This window comes from Heterocephalus glaber, unplaced genomic scaffold (assembly GCF_053883595.1).
Source record: "Heterocephalus glaber isolate CG9 unplaced genomic scaffold, H.glaber_assembly_v1.0 deba00000546, whole genome shotgun sequence".
NCBI classification, from domain to species: domain Eukaryota; kingdom Metazoa; phylum Chordata; class Mammalia; order Rodentia; family Bathyergidae; genus Heterocephalus; species Heterocephalus glaber.
In genome coordinates, this window is record NW_028258147.1 from 20677992 (window position 1) to 20705818 (window position 27827).

Here is a 27827-nt window from a genome sequence, read left to right on the forward strand (position 1 = left end):
TTTAAGGTAACATCTCCAGTTCATCTCATGAAACCAAGCTGTTGACTCGATGGACCCCTTGATTCATAGAGATTGCCTTAAAATAAGTCTAATTGGCCAGTGATTCAAATCAACTAAGTCTTGATGTCACCCACTGAGTTACTGTGGCTGTTCAACTCAGTGCCAGCTAAAGAAGAACCAAACTAGATTCAGTGATTTTGCTTGATCACCAAAGCAGAACGCAAAGCTGTTCTCTATTCTCAGGCCAGTACTTCTCTTGATCTCCCTATATCCTGGAATATTGCCACTCACCTGGATATCTGATCTACCACTTGGGAAAACTACAATCTAGCAGATTAAAAACATTTCTGTTTGGAATTGTGAACAGAGGAGATAAACAATGGCTTTTGACTAAACTGTCTGTGTCACCAGTTCTCTGATGAAACCAACTGGAACCAAGCAGCTGATAGTCTGAATCACTCAGATTGCCATGATTGCTCCCTGGAGCCATCAGTCTGCTAGATATGGAAGCACATCCAAATTTATGAACTAGGCACAAAGGAAAGGCTCTATTTTTCAGAAGCAGATGTTCCTACCTTGTGCCAAACTTGTGACTCCCATCAGAAGTTTTCCTCACAGTGAGACAGGACATATTGCAAAGGCATTGCTCCTTCTCTCTCTTCTAATAGGTTAATGACATCAGAACTTTGACCACTTCTTGGGGCTTTTGGTGGTGCCTTGCTCCCTTTGATAGTTTTTCAGGTTACAATATGGATATGCTTGTTAGATGAGCCAACCTTGGATGTGGCACTATGGCTTTTGAAATGAATTTTTTGAATTTTTGGCTTTTCAAACAATTTACATTTTGATAGTGATTCCTTTTTTATGGGAGAAAAGCATCAACACTGGCGTATAGTAGTGATATTAATAAAACTCCCATTTATCTATGGTAATCTGCATGATTACACAATAAAAATCTTACTCAAGAATCAAATAAAAGTATTTCTTATTCTATTTTCCTTTTCTCTACCTGATTTTCAAAAGGTAGCAAGGCAATGTGGTTACTGGAGGTAGTTGTCTTCAGAAAGACCTCCTTCTTTATTACTTGCTTCCCAAGTAATGAGCCGGTCAAAAAACTGGGAGTTTGTATAGATTTATTTTGAAAATAATGGTCTTCTGCTTTCACACTTCCTGGACATGACACATCTTTCTTTCCCGCAACAGGTAGGCCTCCTTGCTATACCTTCTGGACATTAGCATAATTAAACAGAGACATAGGGGTTTCAAATCTATTGTGGTAAGTCACCCAGATTCTCTTGTTGGATTGATATGATCTTAGATTATAAGAATAATGAATATTTACAGATGCATACTAGTAGTCAACTCCCTACTGAAGCCCAACAGGCAAACAAAGGAGGCCAATATAATGTATCTCTTTGTGTTTTATAAAAATGCACTTATTCTTATATTTTATTCTTCCAGATGATAGATCTGGATACAACTAGGACTTGATGGGAAACAAGTGGCATGACAGCTATGGGAATGGGTAACTTTGATTTTGTGGCAACAGAAATAGAGCCACACCCTTGGCATTTGAGTAAGAACAAGAGATGATGAGTGAGAATCTTATGGGAAAGGTGAACACATTGAGATCTGTCACTTATCAGAGCCGCCCTGGAGCCTCCTTCCTACATGAAGAAGCCTCCCAAGTTGTTACAACAGTTGTATATTTAACTGACTACCTGAATGCACCCTTCCCCACCAGTATGCTTCTACCATGGTTAAACACATTCTTCTTATCTTTACATAGAAGTCTATTTGCGAAAGTGTGGAAGTTTGCAACTTCAGGCCCTCACTTATAAATCACCTTTCAACAGCTCCATTTACACAGCTAAATGTTTAGCTGTTTAGAAATAGTTCGTGGATGAGTAGAATTAAAATGACTTCCTCTGGTTTTTCCTCCAAATACAAGGACTAGTCTCACCCATTTGACTTAAGGTAAAAACACCAGCTAGCACTGAGGAGCTGTGGACTTGTGCCTGCCAATTGATGCAAGTCCCACTTCGGAGGGCTAAAAGTCAGAAACAGTGTTTCTTCCAGGGCACTATGGCACCCTGAGAAATGTACTTCTTATATGAAAGCGAGCCATGCACTTACCTCCCTCCTGAAAAAAATACAAAGGCAGAGATGTTAGAGATATTCATGAAACACATTAAAATGTTTACAGAAATATCAACCGTGTATCAAGAAACCTTCAAATGACTGTAGGATTTCTCCAAAATTAGACTACTTAAGGGTTTTTCCAGAAAGAATAACTATTTACACACTCTGGACTATGATTCCTAGGATGAAAATTATCAAATTAATAAATGAGTTATAGAATTTGTCCCTGAGTTTAACAGAAATGGTCAATGATTCCACCAGGGTTTACAATGCAGTGCTCATGGGGAAATGTGCCAGAAGACAAAACAGTATAGAAACAAGGGATAGATAAGTATTCAAAGAGAAACACTTGGGCTGGGGATTTAGCTCAGTGGCACCGCACCTGCCTGGAAAATGCAAGGTCCTGAGTTCAATCCCCAGGACCAAAAAAACCCCAAACAAACAAAAAAGAGAAACACTTAATCTGCTGAAAGAATAGGTAGAACTCTCAAAGACATAGGTGTAGGCAAAGACTTACTGAACAAAACTCTAATTGCCCAGGAAATATTACAAAGAATTAACAACTGGGATCTCATCTTATTAAAAACCTTTTGCATAGCAAAAAAAAAATCACAAACAGAGGGAAGAGACAATCAACAGAGTGGGAAAAAAATTTTACCAGGTACTCCTCAGACAAAGGACTAATATCCAGAATATATAAAGAACTCAAAAAATCTGACCCCTCAAATTTAAAGACCTAATCCAAAAATGGGTATCTGAAATGAATAGTTCTCAAATGAAGAAGTGCAAACAGAAAATAAATATATGAAAAATGTTCAATGCACTGATCATTCAAGAAATGTAAATTAAAACAATACTAATATATCATCTCACTTTAGAAGGAATGGCTATCATCAAGAAATCAACCAGTAACAAATGCTGACTGGGCTATGTATGGGGGTGGAGGAACCCTTCTCCACTGTTGGTGGAAGTGTAAATTGGTACAACCACTGTGAAAATAAGTGTGGAGATTTCTCAAAAAACTAAAATTAGAGGTTACATTTGGCCCAACTATTCCACAGCTGGGTCCCCTCTTCCAGAAAGAGTTAAAAGCATGATACCACAGTGATATATGCACACCCATGTTTATGGCAGTACAATTTATAGTAGCTAAATCTTGGAAACAGCCCATATGCCCATCAACAGATGAATGGATGAAGATGTGGTTTTTTTAAAATAATGGAGTACTACTCTGCCATAAAGAAGGATAAATTTGAGATATTTTTAGGTAAATGGATGTACCTTGAGACCACAATTTTAAGTGAAATAAGTCAGACACAAATGTTTAAATATTACATTGTTTCTCTTGTGTGAGAAACCTAAAGGTTAAATAAGGCACAAAATGGAGGATAGATATTGGGAAGTATGAATAAAATTTTCAAATAGGAAGGGGAACAAGAGAGGGGAACAGCTGAAGGGAAGGAATAGAATGAGGATTTTTTTAAAAGAATGGAATGGAAACAAAGTTTTGTAAATATGGAGGGAAGAAGGGTTGAAGAGAAGGAATGGAATGAGAAAAAAGAATTAAAATATATTATGTACAGGTACAAATTCCTTATGATAAATGTAATTATTACATATGTCAAAAATGCACCAATACATATTAAGAAAAAAGAGATATCCATAAAATGAACCACAGACTAGGGAAAAATAATTGTTAAAAGATACGTCTGATAAAGGATAGTTTGATAAAATATATAAGTACTCTTAAAACTCAACAATAAGAAAATAAACCAATGAAAAATGGACCAAATATCATAACAGACATCTCACTGTAAAAACATGTACAGATGACAAGCATATAAAAAGGTACTATGCGTTATATATCATCAGGAAAATGCAAATAAAAATGTGAGATACCACCACACACACCTATTAGTATAACCTAAGTCTAGAATACCCATTTTTAGGTTGGGTCTTTAAATTTGAGGGATCTGATTTTTTTAGTGCTTTATATGTTCTAGACATTAGTCCTTTGTCTGAGGAGTAGCTGGCAAATACTTTTCCCACTCTGGATTGTGTCTTCACTCTGTTAATAGTATCTTTTGCTGTGCAAAACTTTCTAAAGATGCGATTCCAGTTGTTGATTCTTTGTAATATTTCTTACATGATTGGGGTTTTGTTAAATGCAAATCTTTATCAGCCCTTCAGGTATGTACCCATTTTGGATGTAGAGAGCTCCATTGCCTTTGTTCTAAATTACCTTTTAACAGATATTTATTAGCAAACAGCCTGAGAAGACTGAGAGGATGTCTCTCTCCAGGAACGCTTATTTTATTGTAAAAAGGTAGGCATTCTTCTTGCCCAGTAAAATGAAAATAGCCTCCCTCTATACTAAATAAGGGCTGGCATGCCTATTGTCCATTAAAAAATTACAAGTAGTCTAAACTTAGAGTTTTTCTCTTATAATGCAACTCACTGCATGCATAGATGTCCTTTATCACCTCAGATCTAAATTCCTTATTCAAGTCCTCATCTCCTAGCTCCACTCTCAATATTTTTCTTATTTTTCATTTCAGAGCTGGCAGTTGGCTTTCTTTTTATGCCTCTTTATTCACCATTTTTCAATGCTTCCTTCACACTATGCTTCTAGGGACAGTCTCATGTAGTTTTCTGTAGAAAAATTCTCTTTCCTCACACTTTGAGAAGTTATATCTAAATGTGGCTTCTCTCTTCTAGAACCACTACAGTTCTCAGGATGAGGGCACAAGTAATGGTAAGCCCAGGAAACTGCAAAGGGTTTTGATCAAAATTTAATTTGAGGGCCGGGGATTTAGCTCAGTGGTTTCGCCACCTGCTGCGCAAGCGCAAGGACCCGAGTTCAATCCCCGGTACAAAAAAAAAGTCAAAATTTAATTTGAGAATTTACGTTGTCTATTTGATTGGCTGGTATTAGAATAGAGACAATGAATCCTTTGCAGATCTTTTTGCAAGAGAGGTGATGACTACAAAAAAGGAAGTTAATGGGCTGGGGATTTAGCTCAGTGGTTTGACCGCCTGCCTCACAAGCACAAGGACCCAAGTTCAATCCCCGGTACCAAAAAAAAAAAAAAAGGAAGTTAATATAAAACTCTCCATGTAACTGATAAACTCACCAATCTAGATCTCGGGTAGGCAGGATAGTTGACAGCAAAACACTGGTCTGTGGAACTGTGTCCCTACTCACTATAGTTTAAAAACGTGAAATCTAGGCCAAGGGCCCATTAACAGCCCCATCACTTTCTTCACACAGTGTCACCTGGGGCAAATTATTCAAACTTCTAAGCTTTAGTTTCAAAACTATAAAGAAAAAATTAAGGTTTCCATGTCAAAGTTCATGGAAGAAATACGTTGAATAAACCCACAACTTCTTTTCTAAAGGACAGTGGCTGGCAATTGTGTGCTCAAAAATATTAAATATTCAAATGTCTTTTGGCACAGGGGATCAAGCTAGGGACCTTGCGCTTGTGAGGCAGGCACTGGAATCACTGAGCTAAATCCCTGGCCCTCAAATGTCTTTTGAATAGGTAGAAGCAAACATTTTCTTTTCTTTTCTTTTCTTTTTTAGTTTTCTTAAAATTAATTTTATTGAGCTGGGGATTTAGCTCAGTGGTTCCACCGCATGCCTTGCAAGCAGAAGGACCCGAGTTCGATCCCTGGTACCAAAAAAAAAATTTAATTTTATTGGTACAATTTAGTTATACAATGTAATGACATTCATCATTGGAAATTTTCACCTTTACATGATCTCTCTTGGTTCTTATTTTTTCCCCCATTCCCTTGATCTCCCTTCAACCCTTCCATCCCTCCCTATTTACAAAGACTTTGTTTCCATTTTTCCATTTTCTCATATTAATTCCATTCCCTTCTTTCCTTTCCCCTACCCCTCCCACTTCCCCTCCCCCTTTGCCCCTTTTCTTCCTATTTCACATTATCTATTATACCTTTTAGTCCTTATTTACGCTTTCAGTTTCTCACACCAGAGAAGCTACTCAGTATTTACACATGTGTGCCCTATTTATTTCACTTCGGAGGCAAACATTTATAAACCAGATATTTGAGCCAATGTTTTCATGAGAAGGTCTGAAATAGTGCTCCTATTTTATATGTTTAATATTTACACAAATACAGTAATTCTAATTAGGAAATGATTTTTATTTGTGTGGCTATTGTAAGAATGTCATAATAGATGTGAAAGCACAACAATAAAACAATGAAAGTGTTATTAAAATAAGATATTTTATTATCAGTATGTAAGTAAACAAATAGCAGGTGTGGTTATTAATCTCAGACCAAAGATTCTATTAACCAAGCATTCTCATAATACATAGTTATAGAATGTTAAAGATAAACTGTGTTTGGAAAATCTTTGAGAAATTAAGCAACTTCAATATCTTTTATTTTAATGGCATTACTTGGATGACAAATCATAAAATGAATTCATAACATTCTTAGAAAATTTTTTTACTCAGATTCATGATATATATTAATTATGAGATATTTGGATTTTACTCTGACATGGGAGTATTAATTTTTAAAATGAATAAGGGCCCTAAAATAATTATTAAACCAGATAGAAACAACTAAAATACCTACAAAAGCAGTTACATAAACTTCTACAGTACAGACTAGGTTAGTATTTTATGTACTCTACGGCGGCAGTAAGTGCTTTTTTTATCACGTAAATTTATGTCTATCTAGTCCTTATAAACCAACAATCTGATGCAATATATAATAACATTCTGCCATGTAAATGCTTTTTTGAGAAATGCTTTGTTGACCTTACCATCTTACTTGTTTATTAAACACATCTACAAAACTTACATTGTAAAGTAAATGTTTATGGGCCTTTGTTGGCAAAATTAGCCACTAGATGTGGTTAAAACATTTTAGAGGTATCAGGACATTCCCACATAATCTATGTCCATATAAAATCCTGAAGTCATGAACCAAACCTTCCACAAGTTAATATATTTTGTCTGTGTTATGGTTTAGATCTAAAGTGTCCCTCAAGTGGCTTATGTTTGAAAAGTAACTGGACCATGGGGGCTCTGTACTCATCAATGGATTCTATTGATGACTTCAGTAGCTGAATGTGCTCTTGGGCCTGTTTGGAGGAGGGCCACAGCCAGTATGACCTGGAAGGATATATTCTTGTCTCAGGCTCCTGCCTTTTCTCTCTCTGTTCTCTGGATGCTATGTGGTGAGCAGCTGTGCTCCACTGGGCCCTGCCACCATGCTGTTTCTTTCTTGGAGCCTGCTGACTTTGGGCTGAACACACTGGAAACTGTGAGCCAAATAAATCTCTTTTCTTTTAAATTGTGGATGTTGGGTATTCTCTAACATCAACAGCAACATGATAAATATACTCAACCTCCTTTTTTCTTGCTGTTTGCTTGTTCGTTTTTTGATACTGGAGATTGAACCTGGGGCCTTTGCTCTGAGCTACATTGCCAGCTTATTTAGCAGCTGATTTTTTTCCCCAGTAATTTGACAAACACTTCAGCCTCTCCATGTGGTGTTAACTATTCCAGAAACAGCTTTAATGGGATTTATGTGTTAGGGGGACAAAAGAACTATGAAAATAGTGGAATGCTGGACCAAGTGATGATCATGAGGCATCTTTCAAAAAGGATACTCTTGGGCCGGGATTTAGCTCAGTGGTGCCGCCACCTGCCTTGCAAGCACAAAGTCCTGAGTTCCATCCCTGGTACAAAAAAAAAAAGAGATACTCTTTAAATACTAAAGATATTTCATCACTGTGTATTTGGAGTGGAGGTTGATATCTTTACAAGGAAAGCAGAAAAGGACAGTTGCTATGGATGGATACCCTAATATGGAGCTTGTTGTCTCCTCTTTGTCCAGGAAAATCAGCTTGATTCCATAGATACACACCATATTTAGCAGAACCATCACCCTGCAGAGAGCCAGGCCTACAGCCTATGAGGGCTGCCATATTTTATTTGATCCTCTAACCTGTAACAGATTTCTACTTTCTCATCTCATGGAACATCCTCTATGAAGGAAATATAGAAATACAATTCCCACCATTATTTATGTTTCCAGAGATATTTTTGTGCCCTAATGTTTTGACATACTTTAAAGATGACCAACCTATGTTTCATTCTGCTTTAGGTACTAAGAATTAAATGGTGAAAACATGATGTCTCCTATTCATGGAAATAATGTTCATGGTGATTTCTACATGACAATTCAAATATTCAGAATTGAGCATTGAATTTTTTTAAAAAACATTACTTTGGTATTTTGTTGGTTGTTTTCCACATTTTTAATTTTTTAAAAACGTGGGTATTATTCTGTGTTCTATTACTGTAACAGTATACTCAAGGCTGGGTCATTTGTATAGAAAAGAGGCTTATTTATCTCATTGCTTTTGAAGGTTAAGGATCCCCACAGCATGACGCTGGGTCTGGGGAGGGCTTCATGACAGATGGCTCCTTGTCTGGAATAAGTGTGACAAGGAGGGATCACATGGTGACACAAAAGACAGGGAATGGCTTAGGGTCAGGCTCAGGATTTTTTGGTAATTCTTTCTCCTGAGAACTAACCAGGGTCCCACAATCACTAATAGAAGGCAGAGTTCACAGTGACCCAAACACCTCTTACTATGCTCCAAATCTTAAAGATCTCACCACTTCTTACCGTCCATCAGATTGGAACCAAACATTAAGTTTTGAGAGATTACATTCAACGCATATCTAAACCATAGTGATGAGTTTACTCTTATCCCTTCTAACCCTCCTAAGTTTTACTCTCCACACAATTCCCATTATCTTTTCCTTTTAAAACAATTAAAATAAAAATTAGATACATAATGAATCATGAAAATTGCACTTGTCTCCAAAACTCACTTTATTTCTAGGCAAAATTGTTGTGTATACTGGCGAAGCTCATCCAACTGAGAAACACAAAAATGTTAGATTAATTCACCCAATTTTTCCATTGGAAAAAGTATAAGATATTTCATCTGTATTCACTGCCTCAGGATGCTCCTTTACGTAAACTAATAACAGAATTTATATCAGGATTTATCTCAGAAGTTGCCAAAATACTCAGGCCGTTTTCCCCAGAAAAATCCTTGATATTTTTTGGTGTCTCAGATGATGATGAACAGGTAACGATCTGTTTCTATGCAATTAAATAGGTAATCACCACCTATTTTTAGAGCCCTTATAATATTCACTTTAAAAAATTACTACTCTCAGATTAAATGTGAAATAATCAGTATATTCCACAGTAAGGTAATGTTTTGCAATATAGAAAATATAGCTAGTAATCCAATTAACTACTGAGTTTAAGTCTTTACATTAGACATATTGGCTGAGTGCAATTTGATCAAAACCAAAAAAGTTCATAGCATATTTCAGTGGAATATTTATATTATATATGTATATATGCACATATAAAAACTCTGTATGTATGAATATGTAAATGTATATATGTACATACATATATATAACACTCACATGTATGAAAAGTGTTGATCATATTGATTCCATTGAAAAACCCAAGAATCTTTTTCACTTTTTAAATTTCTTGATGGCTTTTCTTCATTTTTGCTTTGTCATTTTTAATTCATTTTCAGGTCTTCAGTATTTCTTTCATTTCATACATACATATTACCTATTATGTGATAAGCACACTGCCAGCCTCCAAACATAAAAGATGACCAAATGACAAGAGCACCTGCATTTATTGCAATTATAGTGTAACATGGCAACAAACATTAAGGAAATTCACATTTCAAAAAATACAGAATCACAAACTGTTAAGTGAATAAAAGAAAAGAACAAACAAACATGAAAAGATAGCACAAGATACCATGATGTAAATATATTTAATAATGGAGAGCTGGGACACCTTAAATATCTAGAAAAGAGTATTAACTGGAAAAAAACCTAAATTCACAATAATTGATATATGGGTGAAATAAATTATTTTAATTTGTAAAGCTAAAGAGTCTACCTGTGACATTAGACAAGTAGATGATAAATTCTTTAAAATATCATTCATTGAATGTCTATTATGTTAAATGTTTTACTATAAACACTTTTCATATTTTATATAAGTTGATTTTCACAATAACCTTTAAATATTATTTTTCTCATTTTACAGATTTTAAATTAATTAATAACTTTCTCCTTTGTTTACATATAAAAAAGAGCAACAGAAACAGAAACAAATGAGCCAAGTCAGCATATTTGGCTAAAAATGCATTCATCCATTGAGAAAAAATGTATATTAAGCATCTACTGCGTATGAGGCATTGCTCTGTATATCTGAGATATATCAGCAAACAAAATAAGCAAAGTTTTCTGATACTACAGAATTTATATTCTTGCTTACAGACATAGAAAAGAAACAGCTAAATAGGGGTAATAAAAGTAAATTATAGCCAAGTGAGGTGTTGTCCACCTGTAATTCCAGCTATTCAGGAGGCCAAGGCAAGAGGACCAGATTATAATTCAAGGCCATCTTGGGCAACATAGTGAGAGGATGTCTCTCTTTCTTAACAAAGTTAAGAAAAACTAGGATATAACTGAGCAGTTACAGCACTTACCTCCCATGCTCAAGGCCTTAGGTTTAATCATCAGCATCACACACACACACACACACACACACACACACAAATGTAGTACAGTTATATTATAGTAAAACAAAATATGGTTTTATAACGTGGAAAAATAGGACAAGTTAAGGGAGATGAACAGTGGGAGATGCTTTCAGTTTTCCATATGCAGTATAGGCCCAAATGAGGTAACATTTAATTAAGGTGACTTAAAGGAGGTAGAGAAATGGCAAGAGTCTCTCTGGAGTCAGATATTTCCAGGCAGAAGGAGTAGTATCTTCACTATGTGGGCTTGCATATTATACATGCAGAAAAACACAAAGCTGACAGTATGGTTGGAACCGAAGCAATAGAATTGTAAGTAGAAATTGAGTAGGGAAAAAATTTGTATTAAGTGGTTCCTTTTTGTTCAAATATTATTTAGATCTTATGTCAATGTAAGTTGATTACAGAAAACCAAAGAGTCAGTTATACACAGCTCTTAGATTTATAATTTTCATGAAGATTTTCTAAATTTACGTGTTATTTCCATCCCCCCCCAAAATCTCTCAACCTACAATCTTAAATCAACATAATTTTGTATGCAATTCATCAAATTGGACACATTTACATTGTTGCAACTTTTATCCTGTCTTAGGCAGAGTAGATGCCATAGAAAAACATCATAGACCACATAAATCAAATAACATAAATTTATTTTTCTAACCTCTAGATGCTGAAAGAGTATTAGCAAGCCAATTCTTGGAGAGATTTCTCTTATTGGCTCACAGATCATGTCCTTTTCCTTGTGTCCTCACATGATAGAGAGTGAGTAAGTTCCCTGGTGTCACTACCTTTAAGTGCCCTAATCCCTGCACAATGTCATCTAATTCTAATTAATTATCACCTAAAAGCCTGATCTCTAAATAATATTACATTAGAAGTCAAGACGTCAGCATATGAATTTGGGGAACATTTTATTACTGAACACTGAGTTAGTTAATTAATGATATAAATAACCTTAGAAGAAGAAATAGTGTAAAATTAATTTGAAACAATTTTTAAACTATTCAAAAAAGTTTATAGAATGGTTATTGGGACACCCAAGTACCAACCTTTGAAAAGTCATACATTGTGTGTAGTAATATTTTGGAATAACCAGCCTTTTCTATCAAATTTTAGAGCCAGTCAAAATTACTTTGGATTATACTTTTCCTCAACACACTGTCTTTTAGAAAATTATTTTTGGTTGAATCATGTGTTACATTATTTTGTTGTTAATGTGTCCTACATAGATTAATGCCAAGTAAAGTGGAGAAATTCATTTATATTGCCATGAAATTGTGGCATTGGTGGTCTAAGTTATTTCTCTGGCTCAAATAAGAGTCATAGAATCTCATATAAATTAAAATTGATAAGAGATTCCAGCGGATCCACAGTTTATTAAGGATATTTGTTAGATCTATTAAGTATACTTAATAAACACTTGTTGATTGATTGCCAGAGTTAAGAAAACATGGGATTAGATAGAAATGATACTGCTTCCCACCACTGACCCAAGTTTTCTTATATCTTACAAGAAATATTGGCAAAAGACAGCATGCCACAGTACCACTACATGCAAAATAAGTCAAAAGACCCAAGAAGTTGTAGATAGTCTTACTCTGGTCAAACTTATCAATAGGAAACTGACAATAATATTGCTGCTATTTACATATTGGTACCACACTGGCATGGATTTACATAATGTATTGAGGCTCTATGCTCTAGAGAGTTGCATTGTAACATATTGGTGCTTAATGAACTCTGAAAAAATTGATTTTCCACAGAGTAAATTAAGGAATGCATTATAGCTGTTAAAGCAATCTTAAGGGAAATCCGAAGCTTCCACTGCAGCACCATGCTTAGTAAGTAATAAATTACATGTTATACTTATTTGCCTTAATTCATGCTAATTTTGTCCAATTAATGTATCACAGTAATTCAGAAGCCTGTCACAGGAGAGCTAATTATTTATTGGATTTTTGTGTTCAGCTCCCTAGGAGTCTACTAGCAAACAAACTTGCGACTGTCTTTCTCTTAGGTCCACAGTGACATTCTTATGTCTTACTGTGGGGAAGTAAGATTTTTGCTTTAGTTTCAAGTTTTAAAATTGAATTATGAGGTATCTAAGTCACAGTCTTGTTTTTAGATTGGTAAAATTGTTTGACAGCCTGCCATACTGCCAGGATACTGTTTTCTTCATCAAACTGCTTCAATTTATGAGTCTCTATATTTCAGCACTCCCATTAAGGAAACAAATTGATTAAAAATTTGTGTATGTTAAAATCTTCTATTTATCACTGATTTGTCTGCTGTATATTCAAAGTGAATTGAAGAAGTAAAGCTATTATCTGAGTAATTCATACCAGAAATCTTCACTCATTTGTCTCAAGTCTATGTACTTTTTAGAGCATTCCAATGGATTACCTAAACACTTCTTTTCTTTACCTTATTCTGCAAATATTGGACCTAAATCTTAGAAAGCCACAACCAATATTTAAAGGTATTTTTCTGAAAAAAAAAATCAAATCTAACTCACAATAAAAATTATACCAGCTTTACAAAAATAGATTTTTATTATACTGTGGTGCACTGTAAAATTGCAACCACCAAATGAATTATTTATGAGATTAATTTGTGCAATTCATACCTATAAATAATGTGGCAGTTGCTAAATAATTTGCACATCATACAAGATGCAGATAAGAGTCACAGAAGTAGTACTCTACCAGCTATGGAATGTTCACAACCTTCTAGAGTTCTGACAGAGCTCTGCTTTTGGAGAGATATTTGTAGAGGGTAAGAGGCATTTACTCTCTTATTTTGTATGAATATCAGTAAAACACTTGTCTGTGATTTCTATCTTGCAGTCAAATTTTAAAAAGAAAAGGTGATATCTCTTGATACCCATGATGCGATGATGTTTACCCATAAGAGCCACCACAGTGACTCAGCTTACCAGTAGGAAAGGCACATAAATATTTGCATCTGAAACATAAAAAGAAAAAGTATATCTTCCTCAACCTTCTTTAATTTGATAACTAAAACTAATGACATACTTTATTCACTACTTTATACTAGGCTGTTTGTCATAACCAGTTAACTATCTGAGAATCAGCAAACTTCTCTGAGCTTTGTACACTTTTACAACTCAGTATACTCTTACTTCAGAGGAAACTACCACCTACAGTATAATATTATGTTCCCTTCCCTTCAATTGTTCTTCACTAATTCCAAGGTAGAAACAAGAAAGTTTCTTACTTATTTTCTCTCTTCACCTGACATTAAGCTCCCAGATTCACTGTTTTTTTCCTTTCATTAAACTATAACTGACAAAGTTAAACATTCACATCCTGTTTCCATGTATGACAGTGGTGTTACAAAAAACATTACTTCTTGGGAAAATGAATTTACAACAGCAGCTTCAGCCACTGTTATTTTTCACAAGCTGAAACAAAACAAACATAAAAAAATAAAATAAAATAAAATAATTGGTTTATTATACTGAATAGAAAACTTCCAAGGAAAATACAGAAACAGTGAGCATGTTGCTTGTGTTTTTATTTCATTATCTCTTCTGGAGTCTAAACTCTCCCTACACTACCCTACAGCTCAGTATCAAGACCTTACACTATTGTATTTTTTAAAGGAAAAATTTAAGATTTTGCTCTCCTGACTCATATTTTGCATATTGTATTTTCTTTCCATCATTTTTACTAAACTGTAACATAATAATCCTGAGTCTTGATTAAATGCTGAGATGATTAAAGTTCAATCTCATCCACTCTGTGCATTTTAGATTAGTTTAGTTTTTTGGTTTTTTTTTGGATTCCCAAAAATCTTAGCACATTAGAAAGCAAGAATCAAGCCAAGCTAGAATTTCTGTATCTTGTTCATCCTGGACATCACAAAACCTGGGAAACAGAGCTTCTCACAACAGGTCTTTTCAACTCTCATAGAAAAAGACAGATAACTAAACATTTGTCCTGTGCTTTCACTTGCCCTCTTGGCCTTGTGGGGACACCAGTCTCTCCAAAATCTGTAGTGAAAATTGGGAAAGGTTGCTGAGAGACTCAAAGGGACACACACTAAATGATAGCTGGATGTAGGACATCTTGGGTTTGAGTTTCTTCACCTTAAAACACGCCCAGTGAGAGCAGATGGTCACTAAACATCACATGTAATGTTTTGCTTTTCTCTAGACCCACCAGTGATGACAGGCCATCAGTGGCAATAGTAGGACTATTCTTGCCCTGCAGACATTCAGGTGCACCACAGGATGACAAACATCCTGATGAGCATTTCTCCCCTTTTACCTAGTAGAGGTGGGTAAGATGATTCCATCAATTTTACTTGACAAATTTGGTTACCATAGTCTTGTTATTCCTTGGATCAAGGTGCCCAACTATTTCATTTTTAGTAGAACAGTATGCTGGATTTTAGAACATAAGCACTTTGTGCCTCGAAGACTAAAACAATGGTGGTAGATGCTTATTGTCCACATTCATTATGAATTCTTTTTTCCCCCCCATTAACTTTATTGGTACATTTTAGGTATACAATACAGTTACATTCATCATTGGGATCTTGTACCATTACATGAGTCTCTTGGTTCTTATTTTTTTCCCCTTCCCTTGCACTCCCTTCACCCCCTCCACCCTTCCCTATTTGCAAAGACCTTGTATCCATTTTTTTCCTCTTCTCATTTTTTCCTTTCCCTTTTTTCCCTTCCCCTACCCCTCCCAATTCCCCTGCTCTTTTAGACCTTTTCTTCCTGTTACACTTTATCAGTTATACATTTTTTAAATTACAATATTAAGATCTAGGAGACATTACCACAGATTTTACAGAATTTAAAAGGATATAGAAAGTATATTACAAAAATCGTTTTTGAAATAAATTTGACAACTTCTAAGAAGTAACTTAGAAGACAAATTAATGAAACTAACTCTGGAGGAAATATAAAATTTGAATATCATCACTTCTCAGCCTTTTGGCTAAGATCAAGAGAATTTGAATACCACCTATTAAAGAAAGTATATTCCTAACTTGAAAACCTACCTATATGACAACAGCAGGCTCATATACATTTTAACTGATACATTACATCAAACAATTAAAGCAGAAAAAAGAAGGAACACTTCCCCCCTCATTTTAGGAACACAACATTGCGCTAATCCTAAAACTGGATAAAGATAATAGAAGAAAAAAGTATGAACATAGATAGAAATTTGTTTAACAAAACAAACTATTAGAAGTCAGATCTGGAAGTATGTAGAAAGTGATTTTGTTATAGGGATGGCAGTGTTGGTTCAGCATTGGAAGATCCACCCCCAAAAGTCATCATTTTAACAGAGGAAAGGAGAAAGCCATATGATCCTGTCACTAGTTGGAGAAAGAGTATTGGACTAAATTCTACAGCTATTCATGGTAAAAGCTATCAGGAGACTAGAAGTAGAGCAGAACCTTCTCAACAGATCAAAGACATGTACTCCATACTTCCAACAAAAACTCCTTCTATGAATGGAGACGATACAATGCTTTCTCCCTAAAGTGGAGAACAAGGGCATATATGCCTACTCTTCATCTGTCCATTAGATTTTGAAACATAGGTCTAAACCAAAATAGTCTGGCAGTAAAATGACACAACTAGGATAGGATTGGCAAGGCAGAAGCAAAATCTTTATATGTAGATGAAATGATCATCTACAGAGAAAATACTAAGAAATCTCTAGGAGCCCCTAGAACTTGTACTTGAATTTAGCAGGATTAGAAAACACAAGCTATATATAAAAATTCAGGTCTGTGTATACTTGCTATAAATGAAGAATTGGATATTGAAATTTTAAAGTTTTGTAGGAGTACAAAGGACCAAGAAAAGCCAAAAACAAAAACAAAAACAGTGTTGGAAGATGTTTAGCACCCAATTTTAAGACTTCTTCTAAAGCTACAGTAATCAAGGCAGTGTTGGTGTAAGGAAAGACATATAGATCATTTGAATAAAACAGAGAATCTAGAAATAGAACCACACATATATGTCCCATTGAGTTTTGAAAGATTATTTAACATTAGCATTGTATAGAATATAAACTCAATTTAAGAGCCGAGGAAGAGACAGTGTCTTCAGCCAACCGCACTAGAACACCTGGTATCCATATATAAAAAATTAACCTCAACCCTTTTTTTCCATACATGAAAATTACTTGAAGGGATCTATGAACCTAAATAAGAAAGCCTAAAATTATAAAACTTTAAGAAAAAATTATAAGGGAAAATATTTATGAATTCAGGGTAGGCAAGGACTACCTAGGATACAAAAAACATGATGTATAAAAGAAAAAAAATTGATGAGATTCCATCAAAATTTAGAACTTTAAATGACATCATTAAAATGAAAAGTAGTCCTTAAACAGACCATATTTACAATGCATACAACCTATGAGCAGAATATATAAGGAATTCTTAGAGCTCATTAACAGACAACCCAATTAAAATGTAGACATAAGAAGATGATAAATAGCCAGTATAGCACAAGGAATGGTGTGGAATTCTAGAATCAGAAAAACACTAATCAGTACAGTAATAAGATTGAATTATACACTCATTAGGGAGATGAAGTTAAAAGTTTTAAAAGTCTTGTCATGACTTTTTCTTTTTGTTGGATTCTCCCCCTTTGTGTTTAATTTGTCAGGCCCAATGGGTTCATTCTGCTGGGTTTCCTGGGGTTGTGATCCTCATTGTCTTTTCCTAGGGCATTGTCTAAAATTTTTTGGAGTGCTGGTTTGGTATTCATGAAGTTCCTGAGGTGCTCTTTATCATGAAAGTATCTTATTTCTCCATCAATTTTGAAAGATAGTTTTGGAGGATACATCAATCTGGGTTGGAGGCTGTTTTCCTTTAGGGCTTGAAATACATCACTCCAAGCTCTTCTTGCCTTGAGGGTTTGCACAGAGAAGTCTGCTGTGATTCTGATGGGCTTTCCTTTGTATGTGATTTGTTTCTTTTCTCTCACTGCTTATAGAATTTTATTCTTCTGTTGGATTTCTGGAATCCTATTATATGCCTATGTGTAGATTTTTTTTGATTAAGCTTAGCTGGAGTCCTATATGCCTCACTTATCTGTATGTCAAGTTCTTTCCCCCTCCTTGGGAAGTTTTCTGCCATCACTTCTGTGAAGAGTTTTTTTATGTCATCTTCACTCTCTCCTCTTTCTTCATTGACTCCAGTCAGTCTTATGTTATTCTTCTTTGCATCATCTAGCAGCTGCTGGATTGATTTCTCATGTTCTCTTACAATTTTAAAGCAATTTTTCTTTTCCTCCTCACTAATTGCAGTCTTATCTTCTATATGTGAAATTCTATCCTCACATTGGTTCATTCTGCTGCACAGACTTTCGATGGAGTTTTTAATCTCTTGGAAATCTGTTTGTATCTGTTTTATGGATTCCATTTGTTTCCTGTGTTGGGATTCCATCATGTTCCTCAGATCCTCTATTTTTTTAATCTGTGTCCTCTCTAGATTTATTAATCATGTCTTGCACCATGAGCAAAATCTTTGCTGTTATCTGAGTAATTATTTCTGATTTCATTTTTCCCAGATCCTCTCTTGTTGCCAGTTCAGAGAGTCCAGGTGGCTGAGTATCAGAGTGTTCCATCTCGTTTCCCTTTGGGGTTGCTGTAGGTGATGTGGAAGTCTGTTTTTGAGGCTTGTTTATGTGTCTTCTCATTTCCACGGGGGGGGGGGTGCTTCTGGTACCCACGCGGCTCACCTTCTGTGCCCTAGGAGCTTGGGATGGCAGCAGGGGTGCTTCCTTCTGGGTGCTGGGACTGGCTGAGCTTCACTGCCCTAGAAGCCTGGGATGGAGGTGGGGAGCTTTCTTCCAGGTGCTGGGACTGGCTCACCTTCTTGGCCCTAGGAGCCTGGGATGGCAGCGGGGGAGCTTCCTTCCGGGTGCTGGGACCGGCTCAGCTTCACTGCCCTAGGAGCCTGGAATGGAGGCGGGGAGCTTCCTTCCATGTGCTGGGACTGGCTGAGCTTCACTGCCCTAGCCTGAATTCTAATTCTACTACCTGAGAACCTTACAGAGGCTGGACAACTTGAGCCACTGCCAATTCTATATCTTCCAGGAGAAACCCTAGGCATGAGGTTGAACCTCTCTTTTCATACTATGTCTCATGTATCCTGCAAACTGCCCCCTCCCCCAAAAATTAGCAATCACAGAGGAGTCAAATTTAACTAACTTTATTTTTGTGTGTGTGAAAATTAGAGAACATACTATTGAAACTAAAAATAGGTGTCTATTTTAGGCACAACCATTTTAGGTTTTAGGCAGAACCATTTTTTACTATTCAATTATATAAACCTAAGCTTTTCACAGCATAATATGTTATCAATACTTTCCTTTCATAAAATCTACTATAATAACATTGTAAGGAGATTTAAATTATTTTCAATTTCTCTCATATAAATAATACTTTAATTAGTTGTGTTAAGAACATAAAGCTGGCACACAGCCCTGCCCACACATTAGTGGTAGGAGTACATAGGCCCCAGACACAGGTCCACCCCTACAACAGCTGCCCAGGTATGCAGGCCCAGCCAGAGGCCCACCTAGACACCATAAATGCACACAAACTCCAGCCAGGAGCCCCCTGGGAAAACAGCAGAGCTCAGGGATCCAGGAAGTCATCACTGTGAGCCCAGGAATTGACACAGTGGTGATCAGTAGAGAGAAACCTCTTCCAGACTTGTTGAGAATTGAAGCCCACTGGGAGAGCAAAGAGCCACCTCAATAAAAGCACAGCAGACTGCAGCAGTTGAAATGAGAAGGCACCTAAACAAGATGCAAATCCAGACTTCCAGATCACCAAAGGCAACTCCAGGGGGCAACGAGATGGAACAAACTGAAACTCAACAACCATGACTCCCTGAATTGAAAACTAAAGAGGATCTGGAAAATAAAATCAGAAACAATTTCTCAGATAACAACAGAGATGGTGTCCATAGTGAAAGACATAATTAATGACTATAGAGCAGACAGATAAAAAAAATAAAGAAGCTCAGGAACTTGATGGAATCCCAGCATATAAGACAAATGGAATCCATAAAACAGATTCAAACAGATAGCCAGGAGATTAAAAACTCCATTGAAAGTTTATGCAGCAGAATGAGCCAATGTGAGGACTGAATATCAGATATAAAAGACAGGATCGCAATTAATGACCAGGAAAAGAAAGATTTCTTTAAAATAGCAAAGGACCATGAGAAATCAATCCAGCAGCTGCTAGATTATGCAAAGAAAATAACATAAGACTGATTGGAGTCAATGAAAAAAACAGGAGAAAGTGCAAACGGCATTAAAAAAATGTTCACAGAAGTCATGGCAGAAAACTTCCCAAGCAGGGGAAAATAACTTGACATACAAATAAGTGAGGCATATAGGACTCCAACTAGCTGTGATAAAAAAAAAAATTCTACACCTAGGCATATAATAGTCAAGATTCCAGAAACCTAACAGAAGAACAAAATATTACAAGCAGTTAGAGAAAAGAAACAAATCACATACAAGGAAAGCCCATCCAAATCACACCAGACTTACCAAAGAAAAAGTCCAGGTCTTGATGGCTTCACTGCTGAATGCTACAAGACATTTAGAGAACTATTACCACTACTGTTTAAACTCTTCAATGAAATAAAAAGGGAAGCAATACTCCCAAATTCATTCCTGGAAGCAAGCATCATCTTGATCCCCAAAGCAGATAAAGACCCAACTGAAAAAAAGAACTATAGGCCAAACTCCATAATGAATACAGATGCAAAAATCCTCAATAAGACACTGGCAAACAGAATTCAGGAGGTCATCAAGAAGATCATACACCATATCAACTGAGATTCATCCCAGGGATGCAAGGACAGCTCAACATACACAAGTCAATAAATATAATAAACTATATTAAGAGAATCAAAGACAAAAAACCATATCATCTCAATAGATGCAGAAAAAGTGTGTCACAAAATCCAGCATGCATTCATGATAAAAACCCTACAGAAATTTGGAATAAAGAGAGATTATGTAAAGGTGCAAATTTCCAATGATGAATGTCATTATATTGTATACCTAAAATGTACCGATAAAATTAATTTAAAAAAGAAAATTGGAATAGATGATCTTTTTCCCAATCTGATAAAAGCCATCTATGAAAAAGCAACAGCCAATATCATACTAAATGGTCAAAAACCAAAATCCTCTATGCTAAAGTCAGGAACAAAACAAGAATGTCTACTATCACCACTCCTGTTCAATATAGTTCTGGAAACATTAGGCATAAAAATTAGACAAAAGAAAGAAATAAAAGGAATAAAGATAGAAAATGGAGAAGTTAAATTGTCATTATTTGCAGATGACATCATTCTCTATGTAGAAGACCCTAAGAACTCCAAAAAAAGTCTTCTAGACTTAATAACCAAATTCAGTAGAGTAGCTGGATACAAGGTCAACACAAAAAAATCAATAGCTTTCCTGTACACAAGCAATAGACTCACTGAAAAATAAACTGGAGAAACAACTTCTTTCACAATAGCATCCAAAAAAATAAAACTACCTAGGAATCAACCTAACAAAAGAAATCAAAGACCTCTACTCTGAAAACTACAGCACTCTGAAAAAGAGATCAAAGAGGATATCAGAAATTGGAAAGACATCCCTTGCTCCTGAGGAGGAAGAACTAAAATAGTGAAAATGGCCATACTTCCAAAACTGTCATATAGATTCAATGCAATCCCAATTGAAATTTCAACAGCATACTTCAAAGAGCTAGAGAAAACAATCCAAAAATTCATTTGGAACAAGAAGAGACCTAGAAGAGCAAAAGCAATTCTAGGTAACAGAGACAAAGTAGGGGGTATCACATTTTCCAATTTGGAACTACACTACAAAGCTACTGTGATAAAAACAGCATGGTATTGGCAAAGAAATAGACCCAAGAATCAGGGGAAGAAATTAGAAGATGCAGAAACAACTCTAGACATACTCAGCCACCTCATCTTTAACAAAGAAGCCAAACATCCTCACTAGAAGAAAGATAGTCTCATTAATAAGTGGTGCTGGAAAAATTGGGTTTCATCTTGCCAAAGATGAAACCTATCTTTCACCAAGCACTAAACTAAAATTGAAATAGATCAAAGATCTAAATATTAAAACCAAAACACTAAAATGGCTGGAACAGAGGTTAGATTGAACTCTTGAAGACATTGGCATACAAAAAGATTTCATCAACAAAACCTCAGTTGCATGTGACCTAGCACAAGAATAAACAATTGGTATCTCATCTTATTAAAATGCTTCTGCAAAGCAAGAGAAACCAGCAACGGAATGAAGAGATGACCCACAACGTGGAAAAACATTTTACCAGTTGTTCCTCAGACAAAGGTCTGCTATCTAGAATATATAAAGAACTTTTTAAAATATCAGTCCTCCCCAGTTTAAAGCCCCAATCCAAAAATGGGCATGTGAAATGAGCAGACACTTCTTAGACAAAGTAGAAACAGGACAAATAAATACATGAAAAAAAATGTTTGATGTCACTGGTCATTCGAAAGATGCAAATGAAAACAACTCTGTGATTCCACCTTACTTCAGAAAGAATGACGGCTACCAAGAAATCAACCAATAACAAATGCTGGCAGCGTTGTGGGGAAAAAGGAATCCTCCACTGTTTTGGGAGTGTAGACTGGTGCAAACACTGTGGAAATTAATATGGAAATACCTCAAAAAACTAGTATTAGAGGTCCCATTTGACTCAGCTATTCCCCTGCTGGGTATCTTCCCCAAAGAATTAAAAGAATCTTACCACAGCAATATATGCACACCCATGTCTATAGAGGCACCATTTATAATAGCTAAAACCTGCAAACAGCCCAATTGCCTATCAACTGGTGACTGGATAAAGAAGATGTGATTTTTATATAAAACTGATTACTACTCAGCCATAAAGAATGAGAAACTAGGGTGGAGGATTTAGCTAAGTGGTTCTGCCACCTGCCTCACAAGTGCAAGTTCCCGAGTTCAATCTTTGGTACAAAAAAAAAAGAATGAGAAACTAGAGACATTTATAGCTGAATGGATGCATATTGAGCCCATACTCTTAAGTGAAATAAATAGGATACACATATGCAAATACCACATAGTCTCTCTGATGTGTGAAACTGAAAGTGTAAATAAGGATCTAAATGTAGAATAGATAATATGAAATGGAAAGATAAGGCCCAAAGGGGAAGAGAAAGTGGGAGGGCTAGGGGAAGGGAAAGGAATAAATATGAGAAAAGGGAAAAACAGAAATGAAGTCTTTGTAAATAGGGAATGAATAGAGGGGTCGAAGGGAGAGCAGGGGAATGGGGAAAAAATAAGAACCAAGATATATCATTAAGAGTACAAATTCTTAATGATGAATGTCATCATATTGTATACCTAGAATGTACCAATAAACTTAATGAATTTTTAAAAAGAACATAAACCTATCTAGAAATATATTTCTCTTATACAGAGAAGTGGCTTTACAACCTCTGGAGTCTTTTATTTAAAAGGCCCCCCAGGAACTCAAATAGATAACCAGAACTGGGTGCCTATGAACTATGAAAACTAGAGGCTGTGAAAGACTTTACTGACTTTGACTTTAGGTTTTGACTCTTTAGAATTTAAATGTTCATGACATATTCATTATTCTACTTAGAATCTTTTTTTAAAATTTAGAAATACAATGAAATTTTATGAGCGCTCTAACATTTCTCTTTACAGTGGTCTTCATATCACACTTAAGTATCAATTCAGGATGAAGGAAATACTTTTACTTGACTATCTTTGTTACCTATATATTTCTTCCATAGAAACATCAAGGCAAATAATGCTAGAAGAAAGAGGTGGGGAGAAACGAAAAAGAAGTGATTTTTCATGTATCTTTTACTACTAAAGGAACGAATAATATATACAATTTCCTATTGCATAAAATATGAGGACCCTTAAGCTTCAACTGGACAATTGGGAGTCATAGTATTAATATTATCACATTGCTCTTTCTGGGAAGAAGCACAAACATTGTCTCATGACTCTTATTTTACAGTATGCAAAAAAAAAAAGGAAAAAAATTTAGTAAGATAAAACAAGCCAATTTAAGAAACAATAGTCTGGCAAAAGTCCACCTTGGACTGGTTTAGCAAATCTTTTCTCAGGGACATTATGCTTTAGTGGCAGCCCTGAAATCCTGTTCACTCATCGCTCCAGCTCACATCACAAAACAGTCTAACCACTCCTATACCCCATCCCCATCCTCCTTCCACAGTGAAAAAAGATACATTAACACATAAGAAGATTCTGAAGTGATTGTCTGCCATAAATAAAGTGCTTCTCCAAGCACATACATGCCCCAAAACTGACAGAAGTGGAAGTATCTCTGGGGCAATGTTTCCATCCAATGGATATGGCAAAAAAGAGGACTAAGCACTTATAAACTGCACTTAATGTTTATTTGGTATAGACTGACAATTAAAATTGTGAGCTAATAAGGAGTGAGCTAATAAATTAGAAGAAAGCTTTTTAAAATTTCTGCTCTTAAGAAGTTCCTATTGTTTTGGATGTCAAAATCATTATGCGAAAAAAATATATTCCAGTAAAAGGAAGGCTATTAGGTTATGCTTTTCAAGACCGTCAACTTTGTGGGGTTCCACTAAACTCCTTAACCAGATGTCCCATCCATTGGGCCTGCTTGCTCTGATACAGTTGAAGTTGAAGTACCAAGCTCATATCAACTACAACGTAGTGACAAAGGCCAAAGGGCACTTTGATGATGAGCATAACGCACATCTGAGTCTGTCCATGATTTTAGAATGGAAGATTAAGCTTATTTTTGGAACTCTATGAGTGTTTTCATTTTATAAAATTCATTGAGTGTGCCAACATCAAGATTAACTCCTAAAATCTAAAAACTTTTTAATGCACATGTCAAATTGGTACTTTTCACACAAAATTACTTCCTCCTAGTATGGAGGAATGAACACTGGATTTGGAGTTCAGGATTTGATAATGACTTCCAATTTTTTCTTCTGCACAATTCTTGCTCTTCATGTAGAGTTATATATGCTACTCTTGTTATTTACATCTGAGTGTCCTTCAGGTACTATGCAACTAGCTTGTATAAAAGAAAGGCCAGTATTTCCCACTATCAGAGAGAGAGAGAGAGAGAGAGAGAGAGAGAGAGAGAGAGAGATCCTACTAAGTCTTACTAAGAATCTTTTCTTTGTTGTAGCTATAGAATCTTTTCTTTGTTGTAGCTATAGAACAGGACTCCAGGTCTTTATACTTGCTAATTTTTTCTTCCCAGAATCCTCTGCTCCCAAATATCTATTTGGTTTAACCCTAACCTCCCCTCTTTGATCAATTCTGAGACCTTCCCTAACCAACTATTTAAAAATGTAATCCACTAATAGTATTCTCTATTTTCCTCCCCTCCTTTATTTTTTCATACCCCTTAAAGCTTTATGTTTTACCAGATGTTTTTATTTATCATTTATTTCTATGAGACATTCCACCATGATCAAAGGAGAATTTTTGTCTAAATGATATTAAGAAAAATAATGTTTTTCTACCTTGGTTGTCTTGCCTGTAAAATTCCAAAAATAACTGTACCTTCTTTTTGGAATGTTATAAATATTTAATAGATAGTGCAATATAAGTAAGCCAGTCATTGTGATTGGTGATACTTGTCATAGTTTAATAATGGTTAGGTAGTGTGCTTCATTTTCATCATCTGTGAAACGGATATATAATAATTCCACCTACTTGTAGTAGGTTGAATGGTGACTCCCAAATGATATGTCTACATCCTAATCCTAGGAACATGTGGCTGCATCTGAATTGAGAACAAGGTCAGTCTTTTTCAGATGGAATGAAGCTAAAGATCTGGAGACAAAGAGATCTTCCTGTACTATCCATGTGGGCTGAAACCTAGTGACAAGTACCCTTATAAAACATACACACAGGAGACAGAGAGGGAAGGGAGCCACAGGGCAGAGATGGGGGCAATGTAATCACCAGTCAAGAAGTGCTGCCACCAAAAGGTGGAAAAAGCAAATAGATTCTTTCCAAGAACATCTAGAGGTGCTGTGCCTTTGTGGGGATTTAGACTTTCAGCCTCCAGAACTGTGGAAAAATAAAGTTTTGTTGCCTTAAACCTTGAAGTTTGTAGCAATTTGTTTTATCAGGCTTAGAAAACTAATATACTACATCATGGCATCATTGAGAGAATTGAAGAAATTAAAGTATGATCAACACTAAGGGCCTATACATATTGCATTCAATGAAGATAAGTTGTTGTAGTTGTCATTGTTGTGACAGCCGCATTCTAATTCAGTTATAAACCTGATTTCACAAGTCCTGTGATTTGAAAGACGTTGTCAAACAAAATAAAGAAAGCTCTGCCAGTTAATTTCTTCAGTCTTCATTCCATGCTGATCTATTCTTCCATTTCTCCACAATCACCCCTTTAGGTAATCTATTGCTGGGTTTTTCATTTTAACCATGTATGTTGTTAAATGCTCTAGGATTGCAGAACAAAAAGGACTACAGCAATGTGAGAATATCTTATTCTCTGTGATATTCTAAAGGGATGTGTTAATGACTAAGGTTTAAAGTTAATTCATCATTTCTTGGGTTCTGCTGTTTTAAATATCTAGTTTACCTGTTTTTTAAATATGTATATATATATATATATATTTTCAAAATTTGAATCTTGCTCAGAAAGTATTCCATCTAACTTTGCTCATTTGTTATATCCAAGTGACAAAATTAAAAGCAGAAATGTGGTTCCTTAACACTGTGTGCAATGGCAAAAACAGAAGATATTAAGTTTGGTATTTTCTAGGATGAGTACTGAGCCTAATACTGCTCTACATTTTTCTGTAAATAATTTAGGTTATCCTTATGCAATTCATTATTTTGCCCTGTCAGTTTAGAGCAGTGTTGCCTTTTAGCTGAACACCATTAAAATCCATTATAAAGAACAAACTGACTGACTGACCTGACAATTCAGCCACAACGTCAACAGTGGAGGTGCAGGTATAGATGAATGCAAGCAGGAAAAAGTGCTCTCCAAGCGTCTGTGAGGCCCTGCAGTTCAGAGGCATGGACATGTGCTCTCCATCCAATAAGCAAATATTCAGTGAAGAAAGGAAGGAAGGAGTGGGGAGCAAATTGCAGACCTCCAGATTCCCAAGAGACAAGGATTATGGTAAGAGAGAAAATTAATCAGGATGTGTCCCTATTCCTATTTCCTTATTAGAAAAGGACAGCACATCCTGAGCATCAGTAACAAAATATGACTGTGAAAACAAGATTTTGGCAAGTAAGAGAAGTGTAAGCAAGAAGGTGAAAAGGGCATATTTGAAAGTATTCAACCTCATTTTCCCTGGGAATAGTTGGTGAGCCAATAACATAAATCAAGAGAAATCTTTAAAGACACTCATTATCTTTAAAGATCATTCATTACATATGTATGAAGTTTGGTGCCCCATAAAAGAACAAGTATATGTGTGGTAAGTGTGCTTGAATTATTAAGAAATGAAATAATATGTTTGCTCTTTTCTTCCTAAAAAAGGAATAATAGCCACTCTTGAGTAATATTTTTCAAAACCCATGTGAGTAAACAACATTCCAGGCTATTATTCTTCCTTAAATATGTAAAACCAAGGATAGATGAATCTAATTTCTGAAGGCATTGTTAAACTTTATAGAAAACTAAACTAGGTTTTCTTTTAAAGTAGTGCCTTTTTCAACATTATAGGTCTTTCCATGTCTGTACAAATGCAGGCTACTATAGGTATATGCTAAAATAGCATGAAAAAAGTTTTTTATCAGTGTATTACAGTGATTTGTTTCATAATCATGTTTGATACAGCCATTCAATGAAAATAATGATAGTGAATACCTGTGTAACATGGGCAAAACATTTCTTCAAAAATAGTAAATGAAAGCTTCTAAAATATCAGATTTCAGATAAAAGTCATGTCT

General features: G+C 35.5%; 1 long non-coding RNA gene across 1 annotated transcript in view; it reads right to left on the reverse strand.

Moving 5' to 3' along the window:
- Nucleotides 1-27040, reverse strand: part of LOC110345898 (uncharacterized) — an 89563-nt gene extending 62523 nt beyond the window's left edge. Inside the window, exon 1 of the long non-coding RNA XR_015448734.1 lies at nt 26839-27040. This is a non-coding gene — a long non-coding RNA (uncharacterized LOC110345898). The remainder of the gene's footprint in view (nt 1-26838) is intronic.
- Between the last annotated feature and the right edge of the window lie 787 nt (nt 27041-27827).